We start from the raw sequence: 21,028 nt of genomic DNA on the forward strand, positions 1-21,028 counted from the left end.
AAGAGAGGAGTGACTAGTGGGGGAGAAGAGAGGAGTGACTAGTGGGGGGGGGAGAGGAGTGACTAGTGGTGGGAGAAGAGAGGAGTGACTAGTGGGGTGGGAGAGGAGTGACTAGTGGGGGGGAGAGGAGTGACTAGTGGTGGGAGAAGAGAGGAGTGACTAGTGGTGGGGAAAAGGATGGACTATTGGGGGGGAGAGGAGTGACTAGTGGGGTGGGAGAGGAGTGACTAGTGGGGGGGGAGAGGAGTGACTAGTGGGGTGGGAGAGGAGTCACTAGTGGGGGAGAGGAGTGACTAGTGGGGTGGGAGAGGAGTGACTAGTGGGGGGGAGAGGAGTGACTAGTGGGGGGGAGAGGAGTGACTAGTGGGGTGGGAGAGGAGTGACTAGTGGGGTGGGAGAGGAGTGACTAGTGGGGTGGGAGAGGAGTGACTAGTGGGGGGGAGAGGAGTGACTAGTGGGGTGGGAGAGGAGTGACTAGTGGTGGGAGAAGAGAGGAGTGACTAGTGGGGTGGGAGAGGAGTGACTAGTGGTGGGAGAAGAGAGGAGTGACTAGTGGTGGGAGAGGAGTGACTAGTGGGGTGGGAGAGGAGTGACTAGTGGGGTGGGAGAGGAGTGACTAGTGGGGTGGGAGAGGAGTGACTAGTGGGGGGGAGAGGAGTGACTAGTGGGGTGGGAGAGGAGTGACTAGTGGTGGGAGAAGAGAGGAGTGACTAGTGGGGTGGGAGAGGAGTGACTAGTGGTGGGGAGAGGAGTGACTAGTGGGGTGGGAGAGGAGTGACTAGTGGTGGGAGAAGAGAGGAGTGACTAGTGGTGGGAGAAGAGAGGAGTGACTAGTGGGGGGGGGAGGAGTGACTAGTGGTGGGAGAGGAGTTACTAGTGGTGGGAGAGCAGTGACTAGTGGTGGGAGAGGAGTGACTAGTGGGGGAGAAGAGAGGAGTGACTAGTGGTGGGAGAAGAGAGGAGTGACTAGTGGGGGGGGGGGTGACTAGTGGTGGGAGAAGAGAGGAGTGACTAGTGGGGTGGGAGAGGAGTGACTAGTGGTGGGAGAGGAGTGACTAGTGGTGGGAGAGGAGTGACTAGTGGTGGGAGAGGAGTGACTTGTGGTGGGAGAGGAGTGACTAGTGGTGGGAGAGGAGTGACTAGTGGGGGGGAGAGGAGTGACTAGTGGGGGGGAGAGGAGTGACTAGTGGTGGGAGAAGAGAGGAGTGACTAGTGGTGGGGAGAGGAGTGACTAGTGGGGGGGAGAGGAGTGACTAGTGGGGTGGGAGAGGAGTGACTAGTGGGGGGGGAGAGGAGTGACTAGTGGGGTGGGAGAGGAGTGACTAGTGGGGGGGGAGAGGAGTGACTAGTGGGGTGGGAGAGGAGTGACTAGTGGGGGGGAGAGGAGTGACTAGTGGGGGGGAGAGGAGTGACTAGTGGGGTGGGAGAGGAGTGACTAGTGGGGTGGGAGAGGAGTGAGAGTGGGGTGGGAGAGGAGTGACTAGTGGGGGGGAGAGGAGTGACTAGTGGGGTGGGAGAGGAGTGACTAGTGGTGGGAGAAGAGAGGAGTGACTAGTGGGGTGGGAGAGGAGTGACTAGTGGTGGGAGAAGAGAGGAGTGACTAGTGGTGGGAGAGGAGTGACTAGTGGGGTGGGAGAGGAGTGACTAGTGGGGTGGGAGAGGAGTGACTAGTGGGGTGGGAGAGGAGTGACTAGTGGGGGGGAGAGGAGTGACTAGTGGGGTGGGAGAGGAGTGACTAGTGGTGGGAGAAGAGAGGAGTGACTAGTGGGGTGGGAGAGGAGTGACTAGTGGTGGGGAGAGGAGTGACTAGTGGGGTGGGAGAGGAGTGACTAGTGGTGGGAGAAGAGAGGAGTGACTAGTGGTGGGAGAAGAGAGGAGTGACTAGTGGGGGGGGGAGGAGTGACTAGTGGTGGGAGAGGAGTGACTAGTGGTGGGAGAGGAGTGACTAGTGGTGGGAGAGGAGTGACTAGTGGGGGAGAAGAGAGGAGTGACTAGTGGTGGGAGAAGAGAGGAGTGACTAGTGGGGGGGGGTGACTAGTGGTGGGAGAAGAGAGGAGTGACTAGTGGGGTGGGAGAGGAGTGACTAGTGGTGGGAGAGGAGTGACTAGTGGTGGGAGAGGAGTGACTAGTGGTGGGAGAGGAGTGACTAGTGGTGGGAGAGGAGTGACTAGTGGTGGGAGAGGAGTGACTAGTGGGGTGGGAGAGGAGTGACTAGTGGGGTGGGAGAGGAGTGACTAGTGGTGGGAGAGGAGTGACTAGTGGTGGGGAGAGGAGTGACTAGTGGGTGGGAGAGGAGTGACTAGTGGGGTGGGAGAGGAGTGACTAGTGGTGGGAGAAGAGAGGAGTGACTAGTGGGGTGGGAGAGGAGTGACTAGTGGTGGGAGAGGAGTGACTAGTGGTGGGGAGAGGAGTGACTAGTGGTGGGAGAAGAGAGGAGTGACTAGTGGGGTGGGAGAGGAGTGACTAGTGGTGGGGAGAGGAGTGACTAGTGGGGTGGGAGAGGAGTGACTAGTGGTGGGAGAGGAGTGACTAGTGGGGTGGGACAGGAGTGACTAGTGGGGTGGGAGAGGAGTGACTAGTGGGGGGGGAGAGAGGAGTGACTAGTGGGGTGGGAGAGGAGTGACTAGTGGTGGGAGAGGAGTGACTAGTGGGGTGGGAGAGGAGTGACTAGTGGGGTGGAAGAGGAGTGACTAGTGGGGTGGGAGAGGAGTGACTAGTGCTGGGAGAGGAGTGACTAGTGGTGGGGAGAGGAGTGACTAGTGGGTGGGAGAGGAGTGACTAGTGGGGTGGGAGAGGTGTGACTAGTGGGGGGGGAGAGGAGTGACTAGTGGGGGGGGGGGGGGAGTGACTAGTGGTGGGAGAAGAGAGGAGTGACTAGTGGGGTGGGAGAGGAGTGACTAGTGGGGTGGGAGAGGAGTGACTAGTGGGGTGGGAGAGGAGTGACTAGTGGGGTGGGAGAGGAGTGACTAGTGGGGGGGAGAGGAGTGACTAGTGGGGTGGGAGAGGAGTGACTAGTGGGGTGGGAGAGGAGTGACTAGTGGTGGGAGAAGAGAGGAGTGACTAGTGGGGTGGGAGAGGAGTGACTAGTGGGGTGGGAGAGGAGTGACTAGTGGGGTGGGAGAGGAGTGACTAGTGGGGTGGGAGAGGAGTGACTAGTGGGGTGGGAGAGGAGTGACTAGTGGGGTGGGAGAGGAGTGACTAGTGGGGGGGGAGAGGAGTGACTAGTGGGGGGGGAGAGGAGTGACTAGTGGTGGGAGAAGAGAGGAGTGACTAGTGGGGTGGGAGAGGAGTGACTAGTGGGGTGGGAGAGGAGTGACTAGTGGGGTGGGAGAGGAGTGACTAGTGGGGTGGGAGAGGAGTGACTAGTGGGGTGGGAGAGGAGTGACTAGTGGGGTGGGAGAGGAGTGACTAGTGGGGTGGGAGAGGAGTGACTAGTGGTGGGAGAAGAGAGGAGTGACTAGTGGGGTGGGAGAGGAGTGACTAGTGGGGTGGGAGAGGAGTGACTAGTGGGGTGGGAGAGGAGTGACTAGTGGGGTGGGAGAGGAGTGACTAGTGGGGTGGGAGAGGAGTGACTAGTGGTGGGAGAAGAGAGGAGTGACTAGTGGGGTGGGAGAGGAGTGACTAGTGGGGTGGGAGAGGAGTGACTAGTGGGGTGGGAGAGGAGTAACTAGTGGTGGGAGAAGAGAGGAGTGACTAGTGGGGTGGGAGAGGAGTGACTAGTGGTGGGAGAAGAGAGGAGTGACTAGTGGTGGGAGAAGAGAGGAGTGACTAGTGGTGGGAGAAGAGAGGAGTGACTAGTGGGGGGAGAGGAGTGACTAGTGGTGGGAGAAAAGAGGAGTGACTAGTGGGGTGGGATAGGAGTGACTAGTGGTGGGAGAAGAGAGGAGTGACTAGTGGTGGGAGAAGAGAGGAGTGACTAGTGGTGGGAGAAGAGAGGAGTGACTAGTGGGGGGGAGAGAGGAGTGACTAGTGGGGACGGAGGGGGAGAAGAGAGGAGTGACTAGTGGGGGGAGAGGAGTGACTAGTGGTGGGAGAAGAGAGGAGTGACTAGTGGGGTGGGAGAGGAGTGACTAGTGGTGGGAGAAGAGAGGAGTGACTAGTGGGGGAGAAGAGAGGAGTGACTAGTGGGGGGGGGAGAGGAGTGACTAGTGGGGTGGGAGAGGAGTGACTAGTGGTGGGAGAAGAGAGGAGTGACTAGTGGGGTGGGAGAGGAGTGACTAGTGGTGGGAGAAGAGAGGAGTGACTAGTGGGGGGGAGAGAGGAGTGACTAGTGGGGTGGGAGAGGAGTGACTAGTGGGGTGGGAGAGGAGTGACTAGTAGTGGTGGGAGAAGAGAGAAGTGACTAGTGGGGACGGAGGGGGAGAAGAGAGGAGTGACTAGTGGGGGAGAAGAGAGGAGTGACTAGTGGTGGGAGAAGAGAGGAGTGACTAGTGGGGGGGGGGGAGTGACTAGTGGGGGGGGGGAGTGACTAGTTGGGGGGGGAGAGGAGTGACTAGTGGGGGGGGAGAGGAGTGACTAGTGGGGGGGAGAGGAGTGACTAGTGGGGGGGAGAGGAGTGACTAGTGGGGGGGGGGGGGGGGGAGTGACTAGTGGGGGGGAAGAGAGGAGTGACCAGTGGGGTGGGAGACTAGTGGGGGAGAAGTGCCATTTACTAAACCCTCTGCCAGTGTTTAACTGAACCCTCTGCCAGTGTTTTACTAAACCCTCTGCCAGTGTTTTACTAAACCCTCTTGTCAGTGTTTTACTAAACCCTCTGTCAGTGTTTTACTGAACCCTCTGCCAGTGTTTTACTGAACCCTCTGCCAGTGTTTTACTGAACCCTCTGTCAGTGTTTTACTAAACCCTCTGCCAGTGTTTTACTAAACCCTCTGCCAGTGTTTTACTAAACCCTCTGCCAGTGTTTTACTAAACCCTCTGCCAGTGTTTAACTGAACCCTCTGCCAGTGTTTTACTAAACCCTCTGCCAGTGTTTTACTAAACCCTCTGCCAGTGTTTTACTGAACCCTCTGCCAGTGTTTTACTAAACCCTCTGCCAGTGTTTAACTGGACCCTCTGCCAGTGTTTTACTAAACCCTCTGCCAGTGTTTTACTAAACCCTCTGCCAGTGTTTTACTAAACCCTCTGCCAGTGTTTAACTGAACCCTCTGCCAGTGTTTTACTAAACCCTCTGCCAGTGTTTTACTAAACCCTCTGCCAGTGTTTTACTGAACCCTCTGCCAGTGTTTTACTAAACCCTCTGCCAGTGTTTAACTGGACCCTCTGCCAGTGTTTTACTAAACCCTCTGCCAGTGTTTTACTAAACCCTCTGCCAGTGTTTAACTGAACCCTCTGCCAGTGTTTTACTAAACCCTCTGCCAGTGTTTAACTGAACCCTCTGCCAGTGTTTTACTAAACCCTCTGCCAGTGTTTTACTAAACCCTCTGCCAGTGTTTTACTAAACCCTCTGCCAGTGTTTTACTAAACCCTCTGCCAGTGTTTTACTAAACCCTCTTGTCAGTGTTTTACTAAACCCTCTGTCCGTGTTTTACTGAACCCTCTGCCAGTGTTTTACTAAACCCTCTGCCAGTGTTTAACTGAACCCTCTGCCAGTGTTTTACTAAACCCTCTGCCAGTGTTTTACTAAACCCTCTGCCAGTGTTTTACTGAACCCTCTGCCAGTGTTTTACTAAACCCTCTGCCAGTGTTTTACTAAACCCTCTGCCAGTGTTTTAATAAACCCTCTGTCAGTGTTTTACTAAACCCTCTGCCAGTGTTTTATTAATCCCTCTGCCAGTGTTTTACTAAACCCTCTGCCAGTGTTTTACTGAACCCTCTGTCAGTGTTTTACTAAACCCTCTGCCAGTGTTTTACTAAACCCTCTGCCAGTGTTTTACTAAACCCTCTGCCAGTGTTAAACTGAACCCTCTGCCAGTGTTTTAATAAACCCTCTGTCAGTGTTTTACTAAACCCTCTGCCAGTGTTTTATTAATCCCTCTGCCAGTGTTTAACTGAACCCTCTGCCAGTGTTTTACTAAACCCTCTGCCAGTGTTTTACTAAACCCTCTGCCAGTGTTTTACTAAACCCTCTGCGTGTTTTACTAAACCCTCTGCCAGTGTTTAACTGAACCCTCTGCCAGTGTTTTACTAAACCCTCTGCCAGTGTTTTACTAAACCCTCTGCCAGTGTTTTACTGAACCCTCTGCCAGTGTTTTACTAAACCCTCTGCCAGTGTTTTACTAAACCCTCTGCCAGTGTTTTACTAAACCCTCTGTCAGTGTTTTACTAAACCCTCTGCCAGTGTTTTATTAATCCCTCTGCCAGTGTTTTACTAAACCCTCTGCCAGTGTTTTACTAAACACTCTGCCAGTGTTTTACTAAACCCTCTGCCAGTGTTTTACTAAACCCTCTGCCAATGTTTTACTAAACCCTCTGCCAGTGTTTTACTAAACCCTCTGCCAGTGTTTTACTAAACCCTATGCCAGTGTTTTACTAAACCCTCTGCCAGTGTTTTACTAAACCCTCTGCCAGTGTTTTACTAAACCCTCTGTCAGTGTTTTACTAAACCCTCTGCCAGTGTTTTATTAATCCCTCTGCCAGTGTTTTACTAAACCCTCTGCCAGTGTTTTACTAAACACTCTGCCAGTGTTTTACTAAACCCTCTGCCAGTGTTTTACTAAACCCTCTGCCAATGTTTTACTAAACCCTCTGCCAGTGTTTTACTAAACCCTCTGCCAGTGTTTTACTAAACCCTCTGCCAGTGTTTTACTAAACCCTCTGCCAGTGTTTTACTAAACCCTCTGCCAGTGTTTTACTGAACCCTCTGTCAGTGTTTAACTAAACCCTCTGCCAGTGTTTTACTGAACCCTCTGCCAGTGCCTGTCATTTCCAAAGTGCCTCTTCCATAGTCAAAACCCCACAGCAGCAGCCTTATTAATAACCCAGCCATCGAGCGGTTCAGAACTCAAGCCTCCTCCCTCAGCTTAAGGACATGACTTCAGACTGGCTTATACTGTTTTAAGGAGTGACTGTTGTAAAGTTCCACACACACACAAACACCCACGTAGAGTTAACATGCATGTACATACACAAGCACACGAACGTGCACACGCACACACACTGATGCTGTTCTGGAAACTTCTTTCCATATGATATACGACCATCAACCAGAGCACATCACGTCACTTCATAAAGAATAAATAGTAGAAGTGGTCATATTGTGCCAAACATAACATCGGCCAGGGTGGGTTTCACTATTCCACAGTAATGTATCAGTGATGTTTTCCTGTTATTGAATTCCTTTCTTGATGCATATCCTCCGAGTGCTGCCGAGCGGGAATCATTGTTGATACCCTCTCGGACACTCTCTCTCTGCGCTAACTGTGTGTGTAACGACAGGCGGGACGTGCACACCAGGTCCAGTCCTCTTCCTGTCCCTGTACCCTCTGGGGGGGTCTGCTCGATGACATCACTGCTACTCCCCTCTCCTACCTCTTCTCCTCCTCTCTTTCCTCCCCTTCATCCTCCTGCTTCTTTTCTCCTTCTCTTCCTCTTCCTCCTCCTCCTCCTCTCTTATTCCTCTCCTTCTCCTCCTTCTCTGTTTATCGCTCTTCTCCTCCTCCTACCTCTTCTCTCTGCAGTCCCCTCCTCCTCCTCTTCCTCTATATGTCCCAGGGCTGTCAGATTACTAGGTTGTGCCACCCCACTGGGCACAGATGTCAATTCAACGCCTATTCTACGTTGGTTCAACATAATTTCATTGGAACAACATTGATTCAACCGGTGTGTGCCCAGTGGGACAGCCCCACAAGGTGTCTACCAGTCAGTGTACTATACTCCAGCCAATGATAAGAAATTATATCTGATCCTGGTCTGTACTAGTGTGTGTGTGTGTGTGTGTGTGTGTGTGTGTGTGTGTGTGTGTGTGTGTGTGTGTGTGTGTGTGTGTGTGTGTTTTATGGCAGGCGGGGGGGGGACAGGTGGACATAACGGAGGCAGCTCCCACTGCATCTGGAACACCAGCTAAATGCCTCCACAGACTGACTGCTGTTGCCTTCTGTTCATCCTGTTGAACACGTTGCAGAGACTAGAGGCGACAATCTGACAATTCGGCCAAAGCTAATGTGCTATCTGTCTTGCCACTGTGTTTTACGACATGTATTATCGTGTTATAAGACATCGACATGCATGCAAGGTTACGTTGGGGGAAACTAGTACGTAGCTCTATCGTGCTACACAAAGTAAAAAAGCCTCAAGCCGGGAGTGCGTCTTCTCTTACTGTTCTATCAACAACAAAGACAGGTCTCAGTTCCTTCTCCAAAGTGAAAGAGCCTCTACAGTCACACCAAGCACCATTACTTTACAGTACCAGAGAGAGGAGGTTATTTAAAACAACATTACGGTACCAGAGAGAGGAGGTTCTTTAGAACAACATTACAGTACCAGAGAGAGGAGGTTCTTTAGAACAACATTACAGTACCAGAGAGAGGAGGTTCTTTAGAACAACATTACAGTACCAGAGAGAGGAGGTTCTTTAAAACAACTTTACAGTAGCAGAGAGAGGAGGTTATTTAAAACAACATTACGGTACCAGAGAGAGGAGGTTCTTTAGAACAACATTACAGTACCAGAGAGAGGAGGTTCTTTAGAACAACATTACAGGACCAGAGAGAGGAGGTTCTTTAAAACAACATTACAGTACCAGAGAGAGGAGGTTCTTTAAAACAACATTACAGTACCAGACAGAGGAGATTCTTTAAAACAACATTACAGGACCAGAGAGAGGCGGTTCTTTAAAACAACATGACAGTACCAGAGAGAGGAGGTTCTTTAAAACAACATTACAGGACCAGAGAGAGGAGGTTCTTTAAAACAACATGACAGTACCAGAGAGAGGAGGTTCTTTAAAACAACATTACAGTACCAGAGAGAGGAGGTTCTTTAAAACAACATTACAGGACCAGAGAGAAGAGGTTCTTTAAAACAACATTACAGTACCAGAGAGAGGAGGTTCTTTAAAACAACATTACAGTACCAGAGAGAGGAGGTTCTTTAAAACAACATTACAGTACCAGAGAGAGGAGGTTCTTTAAAACAACATTACAGTACCAGAGAGAGGAGGTTCTTTAAAACAACATTACAGGACCAGAGAGAGGAGGTTCTTTAGAACAACATTACAGGACCAGAGAGGAGGTTCTTTAAAACAACATTACAGGACCAGAGAGAGGAGATTCTTTAAAACAACATTACAGGACCAGAGAGAGGAGGTTCTTTAAAACAACATTACAGTACCAGACAGAGGAGGTTCTTTAAAACAACATTACAGGACCAGACAGAGGAGGTTCTTTAAAACAACATTACAGGACCAGAGAGAGGAGGTTCTTTAAAACAACATTACAGGACCAGAGAGAGGAGGTTCTTTAAAACAACATTACAGTACCAGACAGAGGAGATTCTTTAAAACAACATTACAGGACCAGAGAGAGGAGGTTCTTTAAAACAACATTACAGTACCAGAGAGAGGAGGTTCTTTAAAACAACATTACAGGACCAGAGAGGGGAGGTTATTTAAAACAACATTACAGTACTAGAGAGAGGAGGTTCTTTAAAACAACATTACAGGACCAGAGAGAGGAGGTTCTTTAAAACAACATTACAGGACCAGAGAGAGATTCTTTAAAACAACATTACAGTACTAGACAGAGGAGGTTCTTTAGAACAACATTACAGTACCAGAGAGGGGAGGTTCTTTTCAACATCATAATACAATTAGAAGTGAGAACAACTATGAAACAAGACCTGATGGTGAGACAGTGGGCTAAAAATAGGAGGGCAGTGGGTTCGTTCAGTCAGGCTTCTCAGAAGTGTGTGTGCAGGTGTGTGTGTGAGTTACAGATCACACCTGACCCCCCCCCCCCCCCCCCCCCCCCCCCCCCTATGGGGAATGCCATTTGGGACTCATACATAAATAACCTCCCCTGATCATGGCTCCCTCCCATCATATTGGTTAGATTACAGGAGACCAAACATTTTAGGCTCCTAACAACTGTAGTGTGGTGATTATTATATAAGTAACAGCATACCATCTGAAACACAGCTGGTTGGTAAAGGGACCAGCCAGGCATGTTCAAGGTTGTTGCAGTGGATGGTAAGCTACAGCATCGCTATCACTATTTTTACCATTGTGTAACTAACCACACAGTTGTTGCCCAATATAAGATGGTATTGATATGTCAGTTGAGGATACCCTGTAAGGCACTCCCCTGGGCATTTCCTCTAGGCAACTATTCTGCCGTTATGGATCTTTCCTCACAGTGCAGTACAGAGCCAAGTGAACGCCACAGCACAGTTTCACCCCAGTTTTCAAAAGGTAATTGAAGCATGCTGGGGCTCATTGATCCAGCATTGTGACGCAGGCAGTTTATCAGTCAGTGTAAAACCCTTCCATCCCTATTCACAGTCACACTGAGCCATTCAGGATACCGCCCATTGATTTTCTAACCTCCATCAACAACGACAGGACTGGGTGTGGGCAGGCAGGTTCAGCGAAGCCAACGAATGACAGGGATCATGCAGAAACAATAATCATTATGTAAATGAAAATATCTCAATATGTGATCGCAGATAAAGACCAAGACTGATAAAGACCGTGCTTCTACACCTGCATTGCTTGCTGTCTGGGGTTTTAGGCTGGGTTTCTGTACAGCACTTTGAGATATCAGCTGATGTACAAAGGGCTTTTATAAATACATTTGATTTGATTTTGATTTGATTTGAAGACTTCATCCTAAATAATGATGTTTCACATAATGGCATTAAACCCTGAGTAACTTTAAAGTCCCTGGGTTTGGTGAGAAGTGTTTAAATGTAGCTTTACTAATGACTGTGTCCAAATCAAAGAAAGAGTGGAATTATCAGTCTGGACCTACGGTCTGTTATCATACAAAGACGTGGAGAAAAACAGGTTGAAAATCAATAGCAATATTCTACTGAAGTTTGAAAGGTACAGTCTGGTAACTTCAGACATATCATTCCTCCAATCCCACTGTCTGAAAACAACCCATAAAGACATCACTGTAACCTCAAAGGAGTGTGTGTGTGTGTGTGTGTGTGTGTGTGTGTGTGTGTGTGTGTGTGTGTGTGTGTGTGTGTGTGTGTGTGCGTGTGTGTGCGTGCGTGCGTGCGTGTGTGTGTGTGTGTGTGCGTGCGTGTGTGTGTGTGTGTGCGTGTGTGTGCGCCAGTATGCTGACATCTACTCACAGCCCAGCTGAGAGAGGAATGTTTTTATCTGCTTTCAAAGTGGAAAAAAGCTCTCAAAAGCATGTTGAGTGTGTCTGTTATGCAGTGAACACTGAAGTACAGTCTGGTGAAGTACAGCCTGGTGAAGTACAGTCTGGTGAAGTACAGTCTGGTGAAGTACAGCCTGGTGAATGAAGTACAGTCTGGTGAAATACAGCCTGGTGAAGTACAGCCTGGTGAAGTACAGTCTGGTGAAGTACAGTCTGGTGAATGAAGTACAGCCTGGTGAAGTACAGCCTGGCGAAGTACAGTCTGGTGAAGTACAGTCTGGTGAATGAAGTACAGCCTGGTGAAGTACAGTCTGGTGAAGTACAGCCTGGTGAAGTACAGTCTCGTGAATGAAGTACAGCCTGGTGAAGTACAGTCTGGTGAAGTACAGCCTGGTGAAGTACAGCCTGGTGAAGTACAGTCTGGTGAAGTACAGCCTGGTGAAGTACAGTCTGGTGAAGTACAGTCTGGTGAATGAAGTACAGTCTGGTGAATGAAGTACAGTCTGGTGAAGTACAGCCTGGTGAAGTACAGTCTGGTGAAGTACAGTCTGGTGAAGTACAGTCTGGTGAAGTACAGCCTGGTGAAGTACAGTCTGGTGAAGTACAGTCTGGTGAAGTACAGTCTGGTGAAGTACAGTCTGGTGAAGTACAGCCTGGTGAATGAAGTACAGTCTGGTGAAGTATAGTCTGGTGAAGTACAGCCTGGTGAAGTACAGTCTGGTGAAGTACAGTCTGGTGAATGAAGTACAGTCTGGTGAAGTACAGTCTGGTGAAGTACAGTCTGGTGAAGTACAGCCTGGTGAAGTACAGTCTGGTGAAGTACAGCCTGGTGAAGTACAGCCTGTTGAATGAAGTACAGCCTGGTGAATGAAGTACAGCCTGGTGAATGAAGTACAGCCTGGTGAAGTACAGCCTGGTGAATGAAGTACAGCCTGGTGAATGAAGTACAGCCTGGTGAAGTACAGCCTGGTGAATGAAGTACAGCCTGGTGAATGAAGTACAGCCTGGTGAATGAAGTACAGTCTGGTGAATGAAGTACAGCCTGGTGAAGTACAGCCTGGTGAAGTACAGCCTGGTGAAGTACAGCCTGGTGAATGAAGTACATCCTGGTGAATGAAGTACAGCCTGGTGAATGAAGTACAGCCTGGTGAATGAAGTACATCCTGGTGAATGAAGTACATCCTGGTGAATGAAGTACAGCCTGGTGAATGAAGTACATCCTGGTGAATGAAGTACAACCTGGTGAATGAAGTACATCCTGGTGAATGAAGTACAACCTGGTGAATGAAGTACAACCTGGTGAATGAAGTACATCCTGGTGAATGAAGTACAGCCTGGTGAAGTACAGCCTGGTGAATGAAGTACAGCCTGGTGAATGAAGTACATCCTGGTGAATGAAGTACAGCCTGGTGAATGAAGTACAGCCTGGTGAAGTACAGCCTGGTGAAGTACAGCCTGGTGAAGTACAGCCTGGTGAATGAAGTACAGCCTGGTGAAGTACAGTCTGGTGAAGTACAGCCTGGTGAATGAAGTACATCCTGGTGAATGAAGTACAGCCTGGTGAAGTACAGTCTGGTGAAGTACAACCTGGTGAATGAAGTACATCCTGGTAAATGAAGTACATCCTGGTGAATGAAGTACAACCTGGTGAATGAAGTACAGCCTGGTGAATGAAGTACAACCTGGTGAATGAAGTACAGCCTGGTGAATGAAGTACAGCCTGGTGAAGTACAGCCTGGTGAATGAAGTACAGCCTGGTGAATGAAGTACATCCTGGTGAATGAAGTACAGCCTGGTGAATGAAGTACATCCTGGTGAAGTACAGCCTGGTGAATGAAGTACAGCCTGGTGAATGAAGTACAGCCTGGTGAAGTACAGCCTGGTGAATGAAGTACAGCCTGGTGAATGAAGTACAGCCTGGTGAAATACAACCTGGTGAATGAAGTACAGCCTGGTGAAGTACAGCCTGGTGAATGAAGTACAGCCTGGTGAATGAAGTACATCCTGGTGAATGAAGTACAGCCTGGTGAATGAAGTACATCCTGGTGAAGTACAGCCTGGTGAATGAAGTACAGCCTGGTGAATGAAGTACAGCCTGGTGAAGTACAGCCTTTCAATTCAACTCTCTTTCAATTCAACTCTCTTTCAATTCAACTCTCTTTCAATTCAAATCTCTTTCAATTCAACTCTCTTTCAATTCCACTCTCTTTCAATTCAACTCACTTTCAATTCAACTCACTTTCAATTCAAGGGGCTTTATTGGCATGAGAAACATATGTTAACATTGCCAAAGCAAGTGAAATAGACAATTAACACAAGTGAAATAAACAATAAAAAATTAACAGTAAACATTACACTCACAAAAAAAATCTCATATATTGTATTGTATTGTATATACAGTGTTGTAATGATGTGCCAATAGTTAAAGTACAAAAGGGAAAATAAATAAGCATAAACATGGGTTGTATTTACAGTGGTTGTTCTTCACTGGTTGCCCTTTTCTTGTAACAACAGTTCACAAGTATTGCTGCTGTGATGAGACACTGTGGTATTTCATCCAGTAGATATGGGAGTTCATCAAAATTGGATTTGTTTTCTAATTCTTTGTGTGTCTGTGTAATCTGAGCAATATGTGTCTCTAATATGGCCATACATTTGGCAGGAAGTTAGGAAGTGCAGCTCAGTTTCCAACTCATTTCGTGGGCAGTGAGCACATAGCCTGTCCTCTCTTGAGAGTCAGGTCTGCCTACTGCGGCCTTTCTCAATAGCAAGGCTATGCTCACTAAGTCTGAACATAGTCAAAGCTTTCCTTAAGCTTGGGTCAGTTACAGTGGTCAGGTATTCTGATACTGTGTATTCTCTGTTTAGGGCCAACTAGCATTCTAGTTTGCTCAGTTTTTTAAAAAATTATTTCTAATGTGTCAGGTATTTATCTTTTTGTTTTCTCATGTTTTGGTTGGGTCTAATTGTGTTGCTGTCCTGGGGCTCTGTGGGGTCTGTTTGTGTTTGTGAACAGAGCCCCAGGACCAGCTTGCTTATGGGACTCTTCTCCAGGTTCATCTCTCTGTAGGTGATGGCTTTGTTATATGGAAGAGTTGGGAATTGCTTCCTTTAAGGTGGCTTCTTTCCATCTTGCTCTCCCTTTTTCTCTCTCTTTCTCTCTCTCTCTGTTGCCCCCACTCTTCTCTCCTGGGGCTGGGCTCCCTCCCCAGGACATAGCTACCTCTCCAGGACATAGCTACCTCCCCAGGACATAGCTACCTGCCAAGGACATGGTTACCTCCAGGGTTGGGCTCTCTCCCCAGGACATAGCTACCTCCCAAGGACATGGTTACCTCCGGGGCTGGGCTCTCTCCCGAGGACATAGCTACCTCCGGGGCTGGGCTCTCTCCCCAGGACATAGCTACCTCCGGGGCTGGGCTCTCTCTCCAGGACAGGGCTACCTCCGGGGCTGGGCTCTCTCCCCAGGACAGGGCTACCTCCGGGGCTGGGCTCTCTACCCAGGACATGGCTACCTCCGGGGCTGGGCTCTCTCCCGAGGACATAGCTACCTCCGGGGCTGGGCTCTCTCCCCAGGACATGGCTACCTCCGGGGCTGGGCTCTCTCTCCAGGACATAGCTACCTCCGAGGCTGGGCTCTCTCTCCAGGACATAGCTACCTCCGGGGCTGGGCTCTCACTCCAGGACATAGCTACCTCCGGGGCTGGGCTCTCTCCCCAGGACATAGCTACCTCCGGGGCTGGGCTCTCTCCCCAGGACATGGCTACCTCCGGGGCTGGGCTCTCTACCCAGGACATAGCTACCTCTCTGGGGCTGGGTTCTCTCCCCAGGACATAGCTACCTCCGGGGCTGGGCTCTCTCCCCAGGACATAGCTACCTCTGGGGCTGGGCTCTCTCCCCAGGACATGGCTACCTCCGGGGCTGGGCTCTCTCCCCAGGACATAGCTACCTCTGGGGCTGGGCTCTCTCCCCAGGACATGGCTACCTCCGGGGCTGGGCTCTCTACCCAGGACATAGCTACCTCTGGGGCTAGGCTCTCTCCCCAGGACATGGCTACCTCTGGGGCTGGGCTCTCTCCCCAGGACATGGGGCTCTACGTAGGAAATAGGATGCCAATTGGGATTCAACCAAGGCCTTTTATCTGATTCAACAAGGGAGAGGCTACACAGGACCAAGGAATTTACATTGTGAAAAAAACTATAAAAGAGAAGAGGGAGAGAAAGGAAGAGAGGGAGAGAAAGGAAGAGAGGGAGAGAAAGAGAGAGAGAGAGAGAGAGAGAGAGAGAGAGATAGAGAGAGAGACAGAGACAGAGACTGAGACAGAGACAGAGACAGAGAGAGAGAGAGAGAGACAGAGACAGAGACAGAGAGAAAGGGAAAAATAGAGAGAGAGAGAGGAGGTGAACGAAACACAAAGTTTGTTTGATTGGCCACTGAAGTAACCAAGCAACGTGGCTTGGCACAAATCCTCACACACACACACACACACACACACACACACACACACACACACACACACACACACACACACACACACACACACACACACACACACACACCACACAGAAGCAGACACACAAACACATGCACACACATGCAGACAGAGATACCTGGGGGGCAATTATACACTTATATATCGCAATACTATTTTGGACAATATTAAATCGATACTTTAACTCCAATGTAGCGTTAGCTGGCGCTAGTCGGCTGTAGCTGTGCCAAAACTCCTGTATTTTTCATCCCAGCTTGTTCTCCATCTTTTTAAATAGTGAGTTAATATTTATTAGGTACTTTTATTTCCATGACTGATCAAAACTAGTTTTCTCATGGCTCTCTATTGTACCTCTGCAGCAGACATATGGTGAGCAATATGTTCAGAAAAATCAAATCACAATATAATCACAGTATTAAATCGCATTACATACAGAATTAGGAGAATAGTGAGAATCGCAATACATATCGTATCGGCACCTAAATATTCTGATAATTTCATGTCGTGAGGTCTATCCAGCCCTACTGTCTATCTACCCCTGGACCCTGCTCTAGCTGCAAGTGAAAGTGGAAACCAAGCAGTGTGTGTGTGTGTGTACTGCCCATCTTCTGTGTAAACACACATGTTACACACACCTATTTTGAAGAGACTGCCAATCATTGGTCATTGACTGGGTTCATCCCCTTGTTTTGCTCAGAGTGGAATCACATTCACACACACACACACACACACACGCACTCACACACACACACACACACACACACACACACACACACACACACACGTACACACACACACGTACACACACACACGTACACACACACACAAACATACACACACACACAGCCTGTTCCTTTCTGCAGGTATAGGGGTGTGGCTCATCTTATATCACTCTCTCAGTCAACCATGAAAGACTAGCCTACCCAGACAAAACCTGGAAATATCTCCGGAAGTCAGGGCAAGACAGGGCACTTCAAAACCCAGCCCTCAGTTTAAAGGCAAGGTGTATCACGTTTTTCTTAATTTGGAGATGATGTGCATGTGTGTGTGTGTGTGTGTGTGTGTGTGTGTGTGTGTGTGTGTGTGTGTGTGTGTGTGTGTGTGTGTGTGTGTGTGTGTGTGTGTGTGTGAGTGCGTGTGTGAGTGCGTGTGTGTGTGTGTGTGTGAGTGCGTGTGTGTGTGTGTGTGTGTGTGTGTGTGTGTGTGTGTGTGTGTGTGTGTGTGTGTGTGTGTGTGGTGTGTGTGTGTGCATAAGTCTTTGCAACTCTGACAAACGAGCTGAGATGGGTAAATTCCCTAGTGATTAGGACACACTGGCTACTAATTGTCTCTCATTAGCATTTAAAAGTAAATAGGTGTGTGTGTGTGTTTGTGTGTGTGTGAGGTGTGTGTGTGTGTGTGTGTGTGTGTGTGTGTGTGTGTGTGTGTGTGTGTGTGTGTGTGTGTGTGTGTGTGTGTGTGTGTGTGCGTGTGTGTGTGTGTGTGTGTGTGGCGGACAGGATCAAAGGGAAGTGCAGGGAGAAATCGCAGCCCTCTCATTCCCCGTCACATGATTAGATCCCTGCACAACGGACAGGGTCGCGTTCATTAGCTCCCATTTGGAACAAACATTTTGAAACGTTTTCAGAGAAGACGTTATGGTGCTGAAATAATGATGCTGAGTTTTTCCTGCTGACCATGTCATCAGACCAGAAAAAACTCTGGCCGATAATTGTAGTTAATGAGTAATAACTAGCTAGGGGCTAGGAGTTTGTCCCTGGTCAGGTGACATGGTCAGGAAATAATCATGACCTTATTTGTCTTCTACCATTCAGATTGAAAATAGGTTTTGAAAACATCTCAAACATTTGAACCAATGAACTAGCCTACATCCTTCAAATATCTCCTGAGTGGCGCAGTGGTCTAAGGCACTGCCTCTCAGTGCTAGAGGTGTCACTACAGACCCTGGTTCGATTCCAGGCTGTATCACAACAGGTCGTGATTGGGAGTCCCATACGACGGAGCACAATTTGGCCCAGCATCGGCAGGGTTAGGCCGTCATTGTAAATAAGAATTTGTTCTTAACTGACTTGCCTAGTTAAATAAAGATTCAATTTTATATCTAAAATAGAAGAGTCGTAATATGTGCTATAGAGGGATTCACCACCATCAGGTGAACTGAACTGGTAGAGAGATCATGCAGTTTAATCCTGTGGTGCCCTGAAGCACTCCACACTAATTGGTCAGCCGCCACAAACCTACCCACCTCATACTACACTATCACTGGTCAGCCACTACAAACCTACCCACCTCAAACTACACTATCACTGGTCAGTGGTCAACCACTACAAACCTACCCACCTCATACTACACTATCACTGGTCAGACGCTACAAACCTACCCACCTCATACTACACTATCACTGGTCAGACGCTACAAACCTACCCACCTCAAACTACACTATCACTGGTCAGTCACTACAAACCTACCCACCTCAAACTACACTATCACTGGTCAACCACTACAAACCTACCCACCTCATACTACACTACCAAGAAGACAAGGTACATAAAGAAACAATGTGGTTCCGTGGCCTGCAGAGTACAGGTTTAAATGGGCAAGGTTATATACACAGGTTATATACATAGGTTATATACACAGGTGATATACACAGGTTATATACAGAAGAACTGTAGCAAAATAACCTAGTATAAATGTCAACTCCATAGCCACCCACAATAAAAAAACTATCAGGTATTGAGATGAAACATGATGGCTGCAACAAGAATTATATTATCATCAAAAATCAAATCAAATCGGATTTGTCACATATACGTGTTAAGCAGATGTTACTGCGAGTGTAGCGAAATGCTTGTGCTTCTAGTTCCGACAGTGCAGCAGTATCTAAAACAAGTCATATCTAACAAGTAATATCAGTCAATTTCACAACAAATAAGATCATCACGATTGTGATTATAATTGTGATCCAACCAATCTTTATTTTTTTGATTGAATACAGAGGTGCAACAAATACCTCACCTCTTGACATGTTACTGCATTACAAAACGGCCTCCAGACATGTTTTTTTTTTATCTGCATTATTATGCTCATAAGCAAGCTGGTGTAGGCTGAAGTACGACAACGTGTATTCTTGTTTTACTGCAGGCTTGCATGTTGTTGAAAAATAATTTCGTAGTATCAAGTGTCCCCTTCAATGGATTGCAAAGTTACTGTTACATTTTACAGCATAACGTTTTAGTTTTTTTCGGCAACATTGAAACACTCTTTGACCAACCAACCACCATCGTTTCTAGATACTGGATCAAACGTAACCATGTAATAACAGTGTAGTGGTTGTGGCATGTAGCAGTCTGTAGACTATCCTCTAGGGAAGACAGGTCTTACTATGCAAATCTTACTATGCATTGTGCAATTCCTGAGTGTAAGCAGAGTATAAATACCTCGGCTATCACAACCCGGGATCCCTACAGTCCTGTTATATAACCACCAAAGCTAGGATGAGTGACATCACGCCACGGGTAGTCGAGCAATCACTAGACACATTCAGGAGACCCAATGTCCTTTACAAATCAGCCAGCGTCAATGAAAAGGGCTTGTAGCCTAACCGAGTAGATACCATTTTCTCTCTCCCCGCCAAATTAAGGGCATGTCATCTACTATGTATTTGTATAATGACGCCGGTTACATTAGGTGGACTAGGGTTAGTTGGTTTGCCCTGTTTTTGAAGAATAAAAAACACTTCCGCGATGGAATTAGAAACTAAAATGTGTCGCATGAGTGGACATACGGCCACGTAGGCTACTCACGTACCACAACCATTTTAAAAGTGGACGGTTGAAGGCTATACTATAAATATGTATTTTACTATTCTTTATGCAATGTTTCTGGGTGGGGTGGCGCAGTTAGCTTGCCTGTCCTACACACCAACCCGCCTGTGAAACACTCCTTGCTCAAGTCCGCGAAACCACCGCTCACATGTGTCAAACTTAGTAGTTCGTTTGCATTTTTGTTCGAAATGACAAGTGCATGACTGTAAACCACAAACAACCGTCTATGCTCCGGACACAAAAAAATAGGTCAGAGTGCGAGGTAAACATTTTCAAAGGCTTTGGAAATAAACGAACGCTGTTTTTGCGCGTACGCCTTCCTTCCAGTTCCAGCCATTTTCTCTACCTCTACCGCTTAGCAAAGAAAAAAGTGACACAACAAAAATGACAGACTGAGAGTATAGACAGAGCTAGGACTTACTGTACGGTGTAATGGTCTGGTAAGAGCGGTGTCTCCTTGTTGCCAGGGCTTCCTGTTCCTGCGCTGACGGTGGAATCGTCTCCCTCCACTCCTAATGATGTCTGCAGCGCGGAGCTAATAGCTCCACCGCTCTATGCCGCCACCTTCAGAGAGAGAGATAGGCAGGAGGCAGAGAGAGGGAGGGAGAGAGCGTGAGAGGGAGGGAGGCAGAGAGAGGGTGAGAGGGAGGGAGGCGGAGAGAGGGAGGGAGGCAGAGAGAGGGTGAGAGGGAGGGAGGCGGAGAGAGGCAGAGAGAGGGTGAGAGGGAGGGAGGTGGAGAGAGGCAGAGAGAGGGAGGGAGGCAGAGAGAGGGTGAGAGGGAGGGAGGCGGAGAGAGGCAGAGAGAGGGAGGGAGGTGGAGAGAGGGTGAGAGAGAGGGAGGCAGAGAGAGGGTGAGAGGGAGGGAGGCAGAGAGAGGGTGAAAGGAAGGGAGGAAGAGAGAGGGTGAGAGATAGGGAGTGAGTAGTGAGTAGTGTGTGTGTGTGTGTGTGTGTGTGTGTGTGTGTGTGTGTGTGTGTGTGTGTGTGTGTGTGTGTGTGTGTGTGTGTGTGTGTGTGTAATACAAATATGGAGCAGTTGGCAGGCTTGGCTCTTAGTGGTAACTCCGGGTTTGTACTCTGCTCTGTAGAGAATTTAGTAGAAGGGAAACAAACAACTGACAGGAAAATAAATTAAGTCCACGAAGAGTGAATCACTAGACTAAACCTTCAACATGTCGATGGGATTTATTCTTTCCGTATTTAGCTCATATACTATTAGAATTGATTGCATTATTGCCTTACCATGTAGGCCTATAGCCTACCTTGTGCTTGAAGGCAACAGGTACTTTATTTTAAGCTCCCTCACACCAACTCGACAGAACAGAAAACTACGCTGGTGCTTAAATGTAGTGTGGAGATGGCAATCTGAAAGCCTAGAAGAATGACTGGCTGGCTTTGGCCAAGGGGGTACTTCTGGTCTGATGCCAAGTCACTTTGAGTATAGA

General features: G+C 48.4%; 1 protein-coding gene across 2 annotated transcripts in view; it reads right to left on the bottom strand.

The window, feature by feature from the left end:
- Nucleotides 1-20,157, bottom strand: part of LOC139392017 (ataxin-1-like) — a 183,243-nt gene extending 163,086 nt beyond the window's left edge. Inside the window, exon 1 of one of the 2 annotated variants that reach the window (XM_071139658.1) lies at nucleotides 20,005-20,143. The gene's annotated coding sequence lies outside the window, so the exon portion shown is untranslated. Of the gene's footprint in view, nucleotides 1-20,004 lie in introns of both variants that reach the window. The other variant, XM_071139659.1, reaches the window with a different exon arrangement.
- Between the last annotated feature and the right edge of the window lie 871 nt (nucleotides 20,158-21,028).

Source organism: Oncorhynchus clarkii, chromosome 32, assembly GCF_045791955.1.
Source record: "Oncorhynchus clarkii lewisi isolate Uvic-CL-2024 chromosome 32, UVic_Ocla_1.0, whole genome shotgun sequence".
NCBI lineage: Eukaryota > Metazoa > Chordata > Actinopteri > Salmoniformes > Salmonidae > Oncorhynchus > Oncorhynchus clarkii.